The 14210-nt window shown below is 48.7% G+C and overlaps 1 pseudogene; it reads left to right on the top strand.

Annotated features, from left to right (window-relative positions):
- The first annotated feature begins 832 nt into the window (after nucleotides 1-832).
- Nucleotides 833-2092, top strand: LOC136526244 (receptor-like protein EIX2; annotated as a pseudogene).
- Nucleotides 2093-14210: the final 12118 nt, after the last annotated feature.

Here is a 14210-nt window from a genome sequence, read left to right on the forward strand (position 1 = left end):
GGGTTAGGGTTAGGGTTAGGATTCGGGTTACTGTTTATCTTCCCCAATGGATTAGGGTTAGGGTTCGAGTACTTTTCGAAAACCGAGACCCCTACTCTCCTTTTCTTCACCCCGATTCGAGTTTAGGGTTCATGTTCTTCCATTCTTCTTAGATCCGAACCGGATCTAGTCACTTCCTTCTTATCTACTACTACCCCTACCATATCTACGCCTAGCACTGGCTTTGATACCAATATTAGGTGCTTAGGATCATCTAGGTGTAGATTAGAGGGTGAAACTATTACTGGTTGATTCAAATTCGACCTAGAACATGCTTCGGGAGAGGGAGACAGAGAGAGAGAGGGGAATGTAGATGTATTTGACCGTCAGCTTTGGAGGATGACGAGCCGTCCATGGCGTAGTCGTCACGGAGGGTGTCGGGTAGTCGAAGCAGTGGCGTCCGGCGTGGAGTAGACGTCGGGCGTGGTGCAGAGACGGCAGTGAAGGCGGTGGTGCATCCCGCCGTTTACAGCTCACCCTTCTAGATCGGATTAGGGTTAGGACATCACGGTGGGGTGCTGGCGGCTACCGGTGAACTTCATGTCGTGTGCCCCAGCCCCCACCGTCCTTTTAATAGTGCTGCGCGACGGGGGCCCATCAGCCACTTATAACCGGCTGAGCGCCCCCGATCAGAGCGAGGATCAAGGGCCCAATTAGCCATTGGGCCTACCGGTGGAGATCATCCTAACACATTTTATTCACCATTACCAACCTTGGAAAACTTTACAGTTTGAATCTAGCAGGCAGTGGTTTATTAGGAGCTATACCTTGTCATTTGTCAAATTTGATGGCGATGGCAGGAAATGGTAAGAACGATGACTCTGGTGATCAAGATTGGTACTTTGATTGATCCCTAAGTTTTTACCTGTGACCACAGAGGACCAAGAACTTTATTATGGTCTTACTTGCATTTTCCAGCATGGTGAGCATTGACCTGTCATCGAACTACTTAACTGGTGGAATTCCAGAGGAAATAACTTCTCTTGAACTTTCGAAGAATCTAAATTTGTCAAGGAATTGCTTGAATGGGAGAATTCCACATGAGATTGGGTTCATGCAATCGTTGGAATCGCTGGACCTCTCAAGTGACAAGTTCTCGGGAGAGATACCGCCTAGCCTGTCGAACATATCATATCTGAGCTACTTGAACCTGTCACACAACAATCTATCGGGAAGAATACCCTCAGGATCGCAACTTGACACCCTCTACCTAGAACATCCAGATATGTATAGTGGCAACAATGGTCTTTGTGGGCCTCCTCTTCGAAGAAATTGCTCGAGGAGTACTGTGAAAGGTCACGGCTATGGCAGTCACAGCAGGACTGCACATATACCAGAGCCAGTGTTCTTCTACCTCTGCTGTGCAAAGCAGAAGCAAATCTTTAGAGAGTAAGGATGCCAAAGAAATGTAAAAGAGTCATAGAAGAGTGGACCAAAGTTCTTGACATTTCGGTGAACTTGGATCCAATGTAATCTATGTTTCTACTCTAGTGAAAACCTCATGTACAAATCTCCTGTAATCATGTAAGATGAGGTACAAATCAATAAAATCAGGTGGGGATTAATTCCCCCCGTTGAAGCTTTCAAAAAAAAGTGTTCTTCTACCTTGGGCTCGGGTCAGGATCAATTGTTGGTCTCTGGGTGGTGTTTTGCATCCTGCTTTTCAAGAAAACATGGAGGGTTGCATATTTCTTCTTTTTTAGACAAGGTATATGACACAATATATGTGTTCATAGTTGTTACTTGTGCAATCTTGGCCCGAAAGACAACCACACAGTAAGCTAATCAATCGATCAGAAAGCTTGGCTAGAAGGATGTGTGCGAATCCAGGCGTATATTACACAGCAGTTGGCTTCTTTGTTACTCTAATTTTGTTTTGTGTTACTATTACATTGGCCACGTTTGATTAGCTGTGCTAGCAGTATGCTGTTCATTTAGAAGTTGAAGATTACGTTTTCTTTTACTTTGTCTACACTACCTGTCTGTACTATATATATGCAGAGAGGCCAAGGAACGGCACTATCAAGTTGTTCTCAAGCTAACTGTTGCTTAGCGCTTGTAATGAAAGCAATTTCACTCTCCTGTTTTTTTTTCCAGTCAACTGTCGTGGAAGGCAAGGAATATGAATGTTGACGGTCATAATCAAAGGTCTCACAGCAAGAGGAACAACAGACAGACAAACTCAGGCCATGTTTAAATTCCACCTAAAATCCAAAATTTTTCAAGATTTCCCGTCACATCAAATCTTGCGGCACATGCATGGAGCATTAAATGTAGGTAAAAAGAATAACTAATTGCACAGCTTGCCCGTAATTGGCGAGACGAATCTTTTAAGCCTAAATAGTCCATAATTGGACAATTTTTGCCAAATACAAACGAAAGTGCTACAGTAGCCAAAAAGCCAAAAAATTTCGCATCTAAACGGGGAGCAGTAATGTTCACCCAGAGACAAACTTCTAGGAGTGACCGACCTAGACAAATTCGGCAGAGCTCTGCGCGTGCGATGACTTTGGCAAGAATGGTCTGATGATCATAAGCCATGGTCTGGTACAGTCGTCCCATGCAATGAAGTGGACAGATTTTTCTTTAATGCCTCCACTACTGTTTCCATTGGCAATGGAAAGAAGACGAAGTTCTGGCATCATAGCTAGCTTGATGGCAAGGCCCCACGAAACCTTGCACCCCATCTCTTTGATTTGGTCAAAAGAAAAAATAAGACGAGCAAGAATTGAATAATAGCGCCTGGATCAAAACACTTCACTGCAAAATAACAACCGCCACACATGTGGAGCAATTTATCTCTCTATGGATCAGGATTCAACTTGTGCATCTACAACATGAGAGGGAGGACCAAATCAAGTGGAAATGGACGGCTGATGGAAAGTACTCTGCTCGATCAGCCTATCGAGCTCAATTTATTAGGACATACAATCAGCATCAAACCAAACTAATATGGCGAGCACATACCGAGAACAAATGCAAATTGTTTGCTTGGATACTAATACAGAACAAGATCCTTACCTCAGACAACCTAGCACTCAGAGGATGGCCACACCAGAACTCGTGTGCAATCTGCAGCGGGCCATTGGAAACCGGCTTACACCTTTGCCTAACCTACCCATATGCTCAAGTAGTGTGGAACCAAATCTCAACTTGGAAGAATTTCAATATTCTTCAAGCTGCTCACCCGGTGCAATTTGATAATATTGGTGAATGGTGGGAGAAGGCGGCAAGATCCGTACCAAAGGATAAAAGACGACACTTCAATGGATTGATTATCTACACCATGTGGAATATTTGGAAGGAACGAAATCGAAGAATTTTGGATCAAAAGTTCTTAACAGCTCAAAAAGTAGCAACCCACGTTAAAGAAAATCTAGAGGAGTATAGAATGGCTTTTCGGGTGATCACCTAAGGTAGTGTAATTGCAATCATGGTGTAAGGGCTGTCGGGTGGCAGAGCCAATCCTTGATTACATTGCGGGTTCACGGTTTAGGAGCCGTTGTATCTTAAAATTATCTTTTCTTTCTTAATTGAAAGGTAGAGCTCCTGTCATTTATGTTAAAAAAAGTAATGTTCACCCATCTCTATCTAACCGTGGTAATTCTCGTGGGATATCATATCAAAGCGCGAGGTGTGAACTGATTAATTAATATAAAGCATCAAGCGTTGAATCAGAAACCCAAACTAGACGCCCTGGCGGCACCTCCACGGCGCAGGACCAAATTAAGCAGACGCCAGTGGCCGCGTGTGTCGTGCCGGACCGGTCGGTGGTTGCCGCGTGTCACGGCCGGAGCGGCGCCTCCACGGCTGGCTGTGGTGGATCCACCCTAGGGTCGTGCCTGCGTAAGAATGCCGGGCATCAAATTAAGAAGAATTTTATTGGCTACAGTGACTTCTAAATGGCTACTCTATGATCTCTCAAAAACAACTATTTTATAGCTCATATAACTCTCCACTATAATATTTACTTCTTATTATTTCTATGCCTCATCTATTTACAAATTGACATTGCCGACGCCATAAGATCTCGGATCGCAAGACAAGCGAGGCCGTCGTCGTGTGTCACGCTATGGCCGCTCTGTTGACCATTGTTTACTGTTCCCTGGAATATGCTCTCGGTAACCGTGTAGGCCCTCTGGTCGTCTCCTGCAACCGGTTGACGAGGCATTCACTACCCACTCGTCCTCATATGCTGCTGGGATCGTACGCTTCCTTGATAGCCGTCGTTGTTTCTAGCTGGCAGGCAGGAACGGAGCAGCTACCTCGCCTCGCGCCTGTCCTGGAGTCCTGTTGCCCAGTACTCCTACATGTGTGTAGCACCTAATTTTAAAAACAAAATCAGATACATATCATATGTGAACCCAAAAAATTAATTTTCACATATAGTTACAAATAAGGATAATATCAATAGACAATGTTCAATATATAATGTACCTAGTATAAAGAATATAACCTTAGATAGCAAACAGCGAAAACACAACTCCGATCTTCAGGTGAAGACTCCAATTCCACAAGTACAACTGACTGGTTGATCGTAAGCCTAATTCTTCCAAACTCTAGCAATCTGATACCCATCCAAGATTTTTATCCAAATATTTAAAAAAATAAAGCAAGCGTAAATACATGTCATACTCAACAAATATAACATATGGTTCATGAGGCTCAAAAGGTTGACACTGGTTTAACTGCGATTAGCTTTTAATGAGTCATCTTTTAGCAATTGGGTGGCAATAAGTTTATTCACAAGCCCACATAAACACATGATCAGGTAAACATGAATAATGAATAGCATAAACAGTAATCATTAATGATCATCTTCATCATCCGTATTATTAGTGTTCATCATCTATTTCGTAAGGGTCCAAGGCCGCTCGTGACCGAGAGCACGGCTAATATACCAGTTTTACACTCTGCAGAGGTTGTACACTTTCACTGTGAGTCGTGATTTACCCTTTCGTCCGAGTTAGCTAATCTCTTGACCCACTTCCAAGGAAGGTCAACAGAGTTCATTATGAAGCCTTTTAAATGTTCGTCTAACAAGTTAGGGTTATTAGATTCACTCGGCAAATAGATATAGAAACTCCCTTCCCGATGACACAATGACACGCAGCCTATACACAAGGGGACAGAGGCTATCCAATACCCGATTCGGCAAGTGTCAATAGAATATCATCGGCAGTCCTCCGAGAGGTATCCCACAAAAGTAGATTGATCGGCAGAGATGCGTGTAATCAAAAACAAAAAGGCAATAGAGACACACAAGTTAGACAGGTTCAGGCCGTCAGTATGATGTAATACCCTACTCATGTGGTCTGTTGGTTTGTATTGGCTATCGTATGATATTGCGTGAGTTTGGAGGGGGTCTCTGCCCGCCTTATATAGTCCAGGGGGCAGGGTTACAAGTCGGTTAGATCTGAGAGATAATCGGAAAGTAATAACATATTACAGGAATCATAGGATCATACGTATCCTAACAGATCTCGTAGTATCTTTAGGATATCTTCCCGGTGTCTTGCGGGAGGCGCCGAGTAAAGTCGTGCCCCGCAAGGCTTCGTCTTGTGGGCTGGGCCGCCCCTGGGGGCGCAACCCATGTGGTCTGTCATGGGTATCCGGGGTCATACCCCCCACAGCTAGTCCCCGAGCGCCTCGTACCCATTGTGCAACACCGTCTTAAGCTTGTCCGAGCAAGTGCGAACAAAGCCGAGCAGTCAAACTCATGGTCTGACCACTGTGATGAGTTGCCGGGCAGTTATGAGCAGTTGCTGAGCAGCGTGAACCGTCGCCGAGCAGCGCGAACCGTCGCCGAGCAGCGTGAACCGTCGCCGAGCAGTGTGGACCGTCGCCGAGCAGCGTGAGCTGTCGTCAAGCAGTGTAACCTAAGTACGGCTTGCCATAAGAGTGTAAGGAGCTCAAGTGCAAAATCAAAAATTTCTTCGCGGTGGAAGGGAGATCTCAAGTGCCCACTTAGAGTCCGACCACGAGAAAGGGAGATAGTCTTCTTCAGCTTCAAGAGGCACGGAGTCTTCCAGATTAAAGCAAACACACTCACCGCAAGGTGAAGTGTGCCCACTTAGTCCCTGAGCCTGACAGTAGATGACGTAGTCATGTAGTGCCAGGGTCCAAAGTAGAAGAATAGTAAAAGACCAGCTGAGCAGGTAGCCAGTCCCCGGGTGTAGCCCCGAGGTGAGAAAAAGCACATTCATCGCAAGGTGAAGTGTGCCCACTTAGTCCCCGAGCCTGACAGTAGGTGACATGGTCACGTGGTGCCAGGGTCAGAAACAACAGTCAATTGAAGAAAAATCCCCAATGCGGTGAGGAACCGAGATGTAATGCTGACGCAGTCCCCGAGCCACAAGAGGAAATCTTGGAGAAAACAAATTGCGGAGAAAATACCGGAGTAATGGCTGTACAGTAGTAATTACTGAGCCATAACGGTTGGTGGAGAAAATAGCGAATATTCGGCGAGCTAGAACAAATTGCGGAGATAAATCGGCGATACGGGCCGCGGTTGCGCGAAAGCCCAGGTAATGGCCCACCTTGCTGTTGCGGAGAATTCGAAGAAGCACAAATCGTGGGAGCGGTTTCCCAAAAAACCCTCGAATGCGAAAAGGTGGGGGTAGTGCTTTATATCTGCGCCGCCGCACCCCGTGCTCCCACCTTTGCCACTTTGCCATTTTATCTTCCTTCTCAGCCTTCGCATTTCTAGATTCACATCCACACGCGCTTCCGCCGCCAGCCTCCATCCGGATCTGAGAGATGGCGCCCAAGAGGGGAGCTGCGAACCCAAAGAAGGCGAGCCCAAAGAAGGCGAGCGTTAGAGCCAGCTGTGACGAAGAGTGGGTGCCGTCGCGCACGGGAGAGGCGGAGCTCAACAGATTGGTGGAGGTGAGCGTTCTTCCTGACTACGTCACCGCTGGATGGCGGCCAGCCAACGGTGAGCCCTTCCCAATGCCTCATATTGATGAAGTAGTGGTGTTTGAGGATTATTTATGGCGTCGGTTGGGATTTCCTGTTCATCCTATTTTGAGAGATCTGTTGGACTTCTAGGCACTTAGTCTGTGCAATCTCCACCCAAACACCATCTTGCACATCTCGATCTTTATCCACTTCTATGAAGCGTATCTGGGGATTCTTCCACACTTCAACCTCTTCAGCACCTGTTCTGTTTGAAGAAGAAAGGCGGCGGCGGTTCCAAGGTGGTCGGTGGCGTATATCTGCAACTCTGGGACGGGATGGCGAGCGAGTACATCACTGTACTGCTGAATACTTCACTGAAGGGGTGGAACGCCAAGTGGTTCTACATGAAGCAGAGCCACATTGCAATCCATTGCGACGTCGACCACATTCCGGAGAGCCAAAAGAGCTGGTCGGAAAAACCAAGCAGTGCTGACATGGAGCAAGTGAAGGAGCTCCTTGGCTTAATAAAGGGCATGAAGACCAATGGTGGACTGGTGGCGGCGAGCTTCACAGTGCGCCGCGTCCAGCCCTACAAGGAGAGGGCCCACGTAGCCTTTGATTTCAAAGGGGAGACCGACAGTACCCAGGAGAGGACGGAGATGCTGTCGAGGGACGTTGTGCAGGAGCGGGCCATAGAGCTGTTCGCTCTGCTTGCCTCGTTCAACTTGCCAGGGCAGACGAGTCCCTTTCACTGCTAGAATGTACCTCCTCAGGTAAATATCTCAATTGTGTTCCTGATGCTTTTTATCTTTTGTCGTTGCCGAGCAGTGGATTGATTCACTTATGCGAAGATCCATTCACAGAAAAGAGTGGTGTACTTCTCGAGCGTGCCGAGGGGCGACTGGCCGCAGGCAGTAGATGCCCGGCCACCGACATAGCCTGAGGAGGGAGCCATCAGCATCTCATCGGAGAGTCCATCCTCGGTGTCAGAGAAAGTCTGGGAGAAGAGGGCAGCGGCAGACGAGCTAGCCCAGAAGAAGAGAAAGACGGTGGTGCCGCTCCCCTCAAGCCGAGCTACATCTCGCTTGGCGGTGACCAGACCACTTGGACACGGAGTACCGCGATGTCCGAGTGGTCGGATGATGATGAAGTTCTAGTGGCTCCTCCACCGAGCATGAAGGCGCCTCTACGCAACACGCGTGTGGAGGAACAATTGAAGGAAAAGGAGGGAGTCCCCCAACAGCAGGCGTCGGGAGTCCTCGAGCTGCAAGCAAAGGGAGTCCCCGAGCAGCAAGCAAGGGGAGTTCTGGAGCGGCAGGCGGAGGTGAAGGGTCGAGATGGCGGACTAGAGGGGGGGTGAATAGTCTTTTCTAAAACTTAATCGCATCGGCTAACCGATACAAATGCGGAATTAAAACTATCGGTCTAGCCAAGACTATACCCCACTATATATGTTCACTAGCACCTTGCAAAAATGACAATTATGCAACAAAGGTGCCGGGCTAGTTAGAGCTCTCCTAACCAATTCTAGGAGCAAGGTCACACAAACCTATGCCACTAGTACTTTAAGCAACAAGGGAGCTCCTATACATGCTAGTAAGCAAAAGCACAAAGCTAACAAAGCTCACTAGCAATGCTCAATAACAAGGCAACCAATGCCTAATTAGAGAGCGCAAATACTTAGCTACACAAACTAAGTAATGTGACTAACAAGGTTACTAAAACCAAATTAGCCACTCAAGGGAGCTACTTCTATGCTACACAAGCAAGAAGGTAATTAGCAAGCTACACAAGCTATCTAATTAAACGAGCAACTATACAAGCTTAATATGTATAAAAGTAATTGCAAGCTTGTGTAATGGGGATGCAAACCAACGGGAAGAACAAGGTTGACACGATGATTTTTCTCCCAAGGTTCACGTGTTTGCCAACACGCTAGTCCCCGTTGTGTCAACCGCTCACTTGGTGGTTCGGTGGCTAATTAGCATCACCCGCTAAGCCCGCACGTCGGGCGCTGCAAGAACCTACCCCTTGAGTGAGGGTAGCTCAATGACACGCTTTACTAGAGTTGCTCTTCGTGGCTCCCACGGGGCGAGCACAATGCCCCTCACAAGCACTTCTCCGGAGCACCGCACAAGCTTCTTGCGGGCTTCAACGGAGACCACCACCAAGCCGTCTAGGAGGTGGCAACCTCCAAGAGTAACAAGCACCACCGGCTTGTAACTCGATCACCTAGTGCCACTTGATGCAACCTCACGATGCAATCACACTAGAATCGCTCACTCACACAATCGAATGATCGCTATCAAGTATGTGTGTGATGAAGGGCTCCCAAGCACTCACAAGCATGGACACTAAGTCCCTTGAGGTGCTCCACACCAGCCATGGCCGAAGGCCACTTCTATTTATAGCCCCAAGGGCTAAACTAGTCGTTACCCCTTCACTAGGCAACGGTCGGGCCGACCGGACGCTCCGGTCGTGTTGACCGGACGCTAGACCTCAGCGTCCGGTCGCCCGTAGACGACCACGTGTCCCGGTTCCAACGGTCACTTGACTTGACCGGACGCAGCAGCTTTCAACTGACCGGACGCTGAACCCTTAGCGTCCGGTCGTTTCCAGTAAGCTCCCGAGCTCGACCAGACGCGTCCGGTCACACTTGATCGGACGCAGCCAGCGTCCGGTCACACTCCAACTTCTGCGTCATCGTACGTCAGCCTGACCGAACGCAGCCTGCCAGTGTCCGGTGCATTCAGATCCAGCGTCCGGTCAGTTGACCAACGCCAGCATCATCGCGACCAACTCGTTTTCACTTCTAACTTCTTCACCCTTGCTCCAATGTGCTAACCACCAAGAATTTGCATCCGGCACAATAGAAAATAGGCATTCCATTTTCCCGAAAGCACCGAATCACCAAGTGTACACCATCATGTGTATGTATGTTAGCATTTTCACAATCATTTCCCAAAGTAGATCCTAGCGACAATGCAAAGTTAGATCACTCGAGTGGCACTAGATGACCGATATGCAAACAAGTTTGCCCCTCTTGATAGTATGGCCATCTATCCTAAATCCGGTCATAAACTTCTCTACACACCTATGACCGGTGAAATGAAATGCCCTAGGTTATACCTTTGCCTTGCGCATTCCATTCCATCTCCTCCAATGTCGATGCAACACATGCACCAACACAATCAACAATGATATGATCCACTTCATATCATCACATGATCATATTGGTTCATCGATCTTGACTCTACTTGCTCTTCACCGTTGCCATCGTCCATCGGCGCCAAGTCTTGCTCAAGCTTCACCGCCATGCGGTCCATCACTCCAAAGCCTTCGACTTGCCCTTCACGCTTGCAACCGGTCCATCAAGCCAAGTCTTGTCTTGATCTTCTCCACCTTGATCACATGACTCAATGTCATGTCTCATGTGCAATAAGCTCCTTCATCATCACATGTGTGAGCTTTGCAACATCTCCAAGCCATTTTCACCTGCATGGCATATGTTGCTCACACACATGTACCTGTGGACTAATCACCTATGTATCTCACATAAACATAATTAGTCCACCTAGGTTGTCACTCAATTACCAAAACCAAACAAGGACCTTTCAGGAGGGAGTCCCAGAGCAGCAGGCGAGGGGAGTCCCAGAGCAATGGGCGGAGGGAGTCCCCGACCAGCAGGCGAGGGGAGTCCCAGAGCAATGGGCGGAGGAGAGGCGAACGGTGGAGACCGCGAGACCTCCACCCCAAGATGCAGGCATCGACCCCAAGGCCATGGCTGGAGGCTCAGGTAGGCAGCGCCGGTTCAAAAAAATCTACCTGAAAGCCGCTACGTAAGTACCATTGTCTTGGAGTTATTTGGTTGTCATATCCTTATCCCTTTTTTCGGTGATTGACGAGCTGATCTGATGCAGAGCGAGGCGTGCGGAGGATCTGACCCCGCTCGTCCAGACTGACGAGCAACCGAAGGCTGGTCCTAGGTGGAGGAGATGCCGGTGGACCCTATCCCGGAATCCCCGGGTGCTCGGCGACCTGCGGAGGAGTCAACCGCCACTGCTGGCGGACTCGGTGGCGACGAACAGTTGGCGCCGATGGTAGATGGGTCGGCGACGATGCCTGGGGCAACGGCGGAAACCGCTGGGTCTTCAGCGGCGAATGCAGGAGATGCCGGTGCCGCGCCGGATGCCGGAGTGGAGAAACTGGTGGCGCCTGAGGAGCAAACAACGCTCCCTAAGGTGTTGCAGGGTGTGGTCGGACCCGCTGTCTAGCCACAGAGCCCCCTGGTGGTGTCTCCAGCCACGGTGGTGGAGGACGAGATGGAAGAGATCGAACATGAGGAATCTCGACCCCAAGCTGTCCGAATCCTCCACAAACACGGCGGCGAGGTGGTGGTTGTTGAGGAGGAGGACACCACCAGGGACCTGAGGAGACTGGAGTTCACCCTTGCTGGAGTGATGAAGAAAATCAAGGTCAGTACTGCATCTGTAATGTTCATCTTTGACGTTGGAGATTGTTCTTCTTCATAATCTTGGCATTTTTGTAGGGGATAACTCAGACTGCCGAGCAGCGACGCCGGCTGATAAAGAGGATGGAGCCCCTCACTGATGAGAATGAAAAACTCAAGGAGGCAATGAACCTTATAGAGAGAAACATCTAGAGGGCCCAGCATGAGCGAGACTTTGCTGAGTCCAACGCGCGGGACCTAGAATACCAGAAAGGCGTCCTATCCGAGCAGCTGGCGACCGTGTCTAAGCAGCTGCGTGGCTAGTCTGAGCAGCTGGCCATTGTCTCCGAGCAGCTATCAAGTGCTTCCAAATAGCTAGAGCGGAAGTCTGAGCAGCTCAGGAACGTATCCGAGCAGAAAGCAGGTATGGCGTATCGGTGAATGTGCTTTGTATTATTGAGCAGCCATATTTTTTGTGACGACTGTTGTGCTTGTAGAGCAAGATGTGGAGCTCGTCCAGCTGCGCCAAGCCATCGAGCAACTCTAAGAGGAGAAGGAGAAGGAGTCAGGGTGAGCAGACAAATTGGCCGAGGATCTGAAAGGTGAGTACTTCCTGGTCAAAGTTACTATTGATGTAGTTTCCTTGCTTGATGGAACCTTGTAATGCTTGCAGACTACCGTCAGAGGGTCAAGGGACAGTTTGATGTGTTGGTGCAAGAGGCCAGGACCCAAAGGGACAAGTTCAACGCCGTAGTCGCTGGAGTCAAACCGGTGCTCGACTGCGTCGACCTGGAGGCAGCTCCTTAGCCCGACGATAGGCTGTCGTGTTCGGACACCATCATCGAGAGATGCAAGGCAGCATGGGAGAACTTCAAGAGCTTCAACCATGACACCATTGTTACCGTTGTTACTCACGCCCTTGCGGTGGTCTGGTCCCACTACCTAGCCGTTGACCTTTAGGAGATAGGGGCCGGATTCGCCAAAGGGATGGGCGAGGTGGAGCCCCAGCAGCTGGAGGAAGAGGTGGAGGATGCGGCGAAGAAGCTGGCCGGCGACATCGACCAGTTCGGCGAGATGGATGGCAATGGCAAAGCTCGGTGATCTGCTCGGAGAGTATGCTGTAATAACTGAATAGAGTAGTTAAAAATGCGCAAGGGCGCAGATAGACATTTATGTGTATGTATAAATGTTGACATGTGCATGTTTATGCAGTTTGCTGGTATTGCTGTGAAAAAATCATTGCAGTATTAACCTTAACACAATTATACATAGTATAAGTAGCATCCGAGTAGTTAGTCTGTTACTGAACTCTTTCGCCTTAGCTAGCCCATAGTCCATAACATCGAGCGCGGAGCCCGTGCACATGTAGGAGGAATAGGCGTGACCAAGGAACCGCAGCCGACCACCCATAACACAGAGCGCGGAGCCCGTAGCACATGTAGGGAGAGATCGGAGACTATGTCTTCTCCATAGAGAATAGAGCGGAACGTGTGCTGCTCGGTGGTTGGCAAAATAACTTGGAGATAAATGTAGTATAAGTGGCGTCTAAGCAGTTAGTTCTTCACTGAGCTCTCGGCCTTGGCTAGCCCATAGTCCGTAACGTCGAGTGCGGAGCCCATGCACGTGTACGAGGAACAGGCATGACTAAGGAACCGCAGCCCACCACCCATAATGTAGAGCGCGAAGCCCATAGCATGTGTAGGGAGAGATCGGAGACTGGGTCTTCTCCATAGAGAATAGAACAGAACGTATGCTACTTGGTGGTCGGCAAAACATTTTGGAGATATGGAGAAATGCGGCGGAGTATTTATGGCGATCACATGTTGGAGATATGGAGAAACGTTGCGGAGTAGTTATGGCGATTTCGTATTGGAGTTCATTATGGAGTAGCTTAGAGCTTGGCGACCATAAGTGGAGATTAAATCGTAATGGAGAAATAATGGAGACAATTATGGTGACCAAAACTTTATTCATCATGGAGTGGAGAATACATATCTGTAGCGTTTCAAGGATAGAAATGTATAAGGTGCTCGATGTGCCATGAGTTGGAGATATTGATTCTATCCAAGTCACATAGCCGATAAGACCCTGGTCGGGTAACCTCTTTGATGACATAAGGCCCTTTCCAGGGGGAGGAGAGCTTGTGCATCCCATCGGTTTTTGCTTTCTACGGAGAACGAGGTCGCCGACAGCAAATGAACGACCATTGATGTTGAGGTTGTTGTATCTCCGCAAGCCTTCTAGGTATTTGGCTATGCGGATGTAGGTGATTAGGCATTCTTCCTTAGCCCTGTCGACGTCCTCTGTCTAAATAGCTATGGCTTGCTCTTTATAATAATTTTCCACCCTAGGTGCTCTGAAGGCAACGTCCGCTAGTAGTACGACTCCTGAGCCATAGATCAAGAAATATGGAGACACACCGGTGTTGCGACTAGCTTGAGTACGTAGTCCCTAGACCACAGCTGGTAGCTCTTTGAGCCATCTGCTCGGATGCTTTTCTTCTTTCTGAGGGCATCAAGGATCATGTCATTAGCCCTTTTGACCTAGCCGTTGGCTCTGGGATGGGCAACAGAGACGTATTTGATGGAGATCCACTGGTCTTTGCAGAAGTCCCAAAAATGATGACTAGTGAATGTGGTTCCGAGGTCGGTGATAATGTTGTTTGGGAGACCAAATCTGTGGATGATATCCTCGAAGAGCTCGACTGCTTTCTTTGTAGTAGCTGAGACAAGCGGTTTGTACTCAATCTACTTGGAGAACTTGTTGATGGCAACGTACACGTACCAGAAACCACCTGGCGCTGGCTTGAAAGGCCCGATCA

The sequence above is a fragment of the Miscanthus floridulus genome, chromosome 19 (assembly GCF_019320115.1).
Source record: "Miscanthus floridulus cultivar M001 chromosome 19, ASM1932011v1, whole genome shotgun sequence".
Lineage (NCBI taxonomy): Eukaryota > Viridiplantae > Streptophyta > Magnoliopsida > Poales > Poaceae > Miscanthus > Miscanthus floridulus.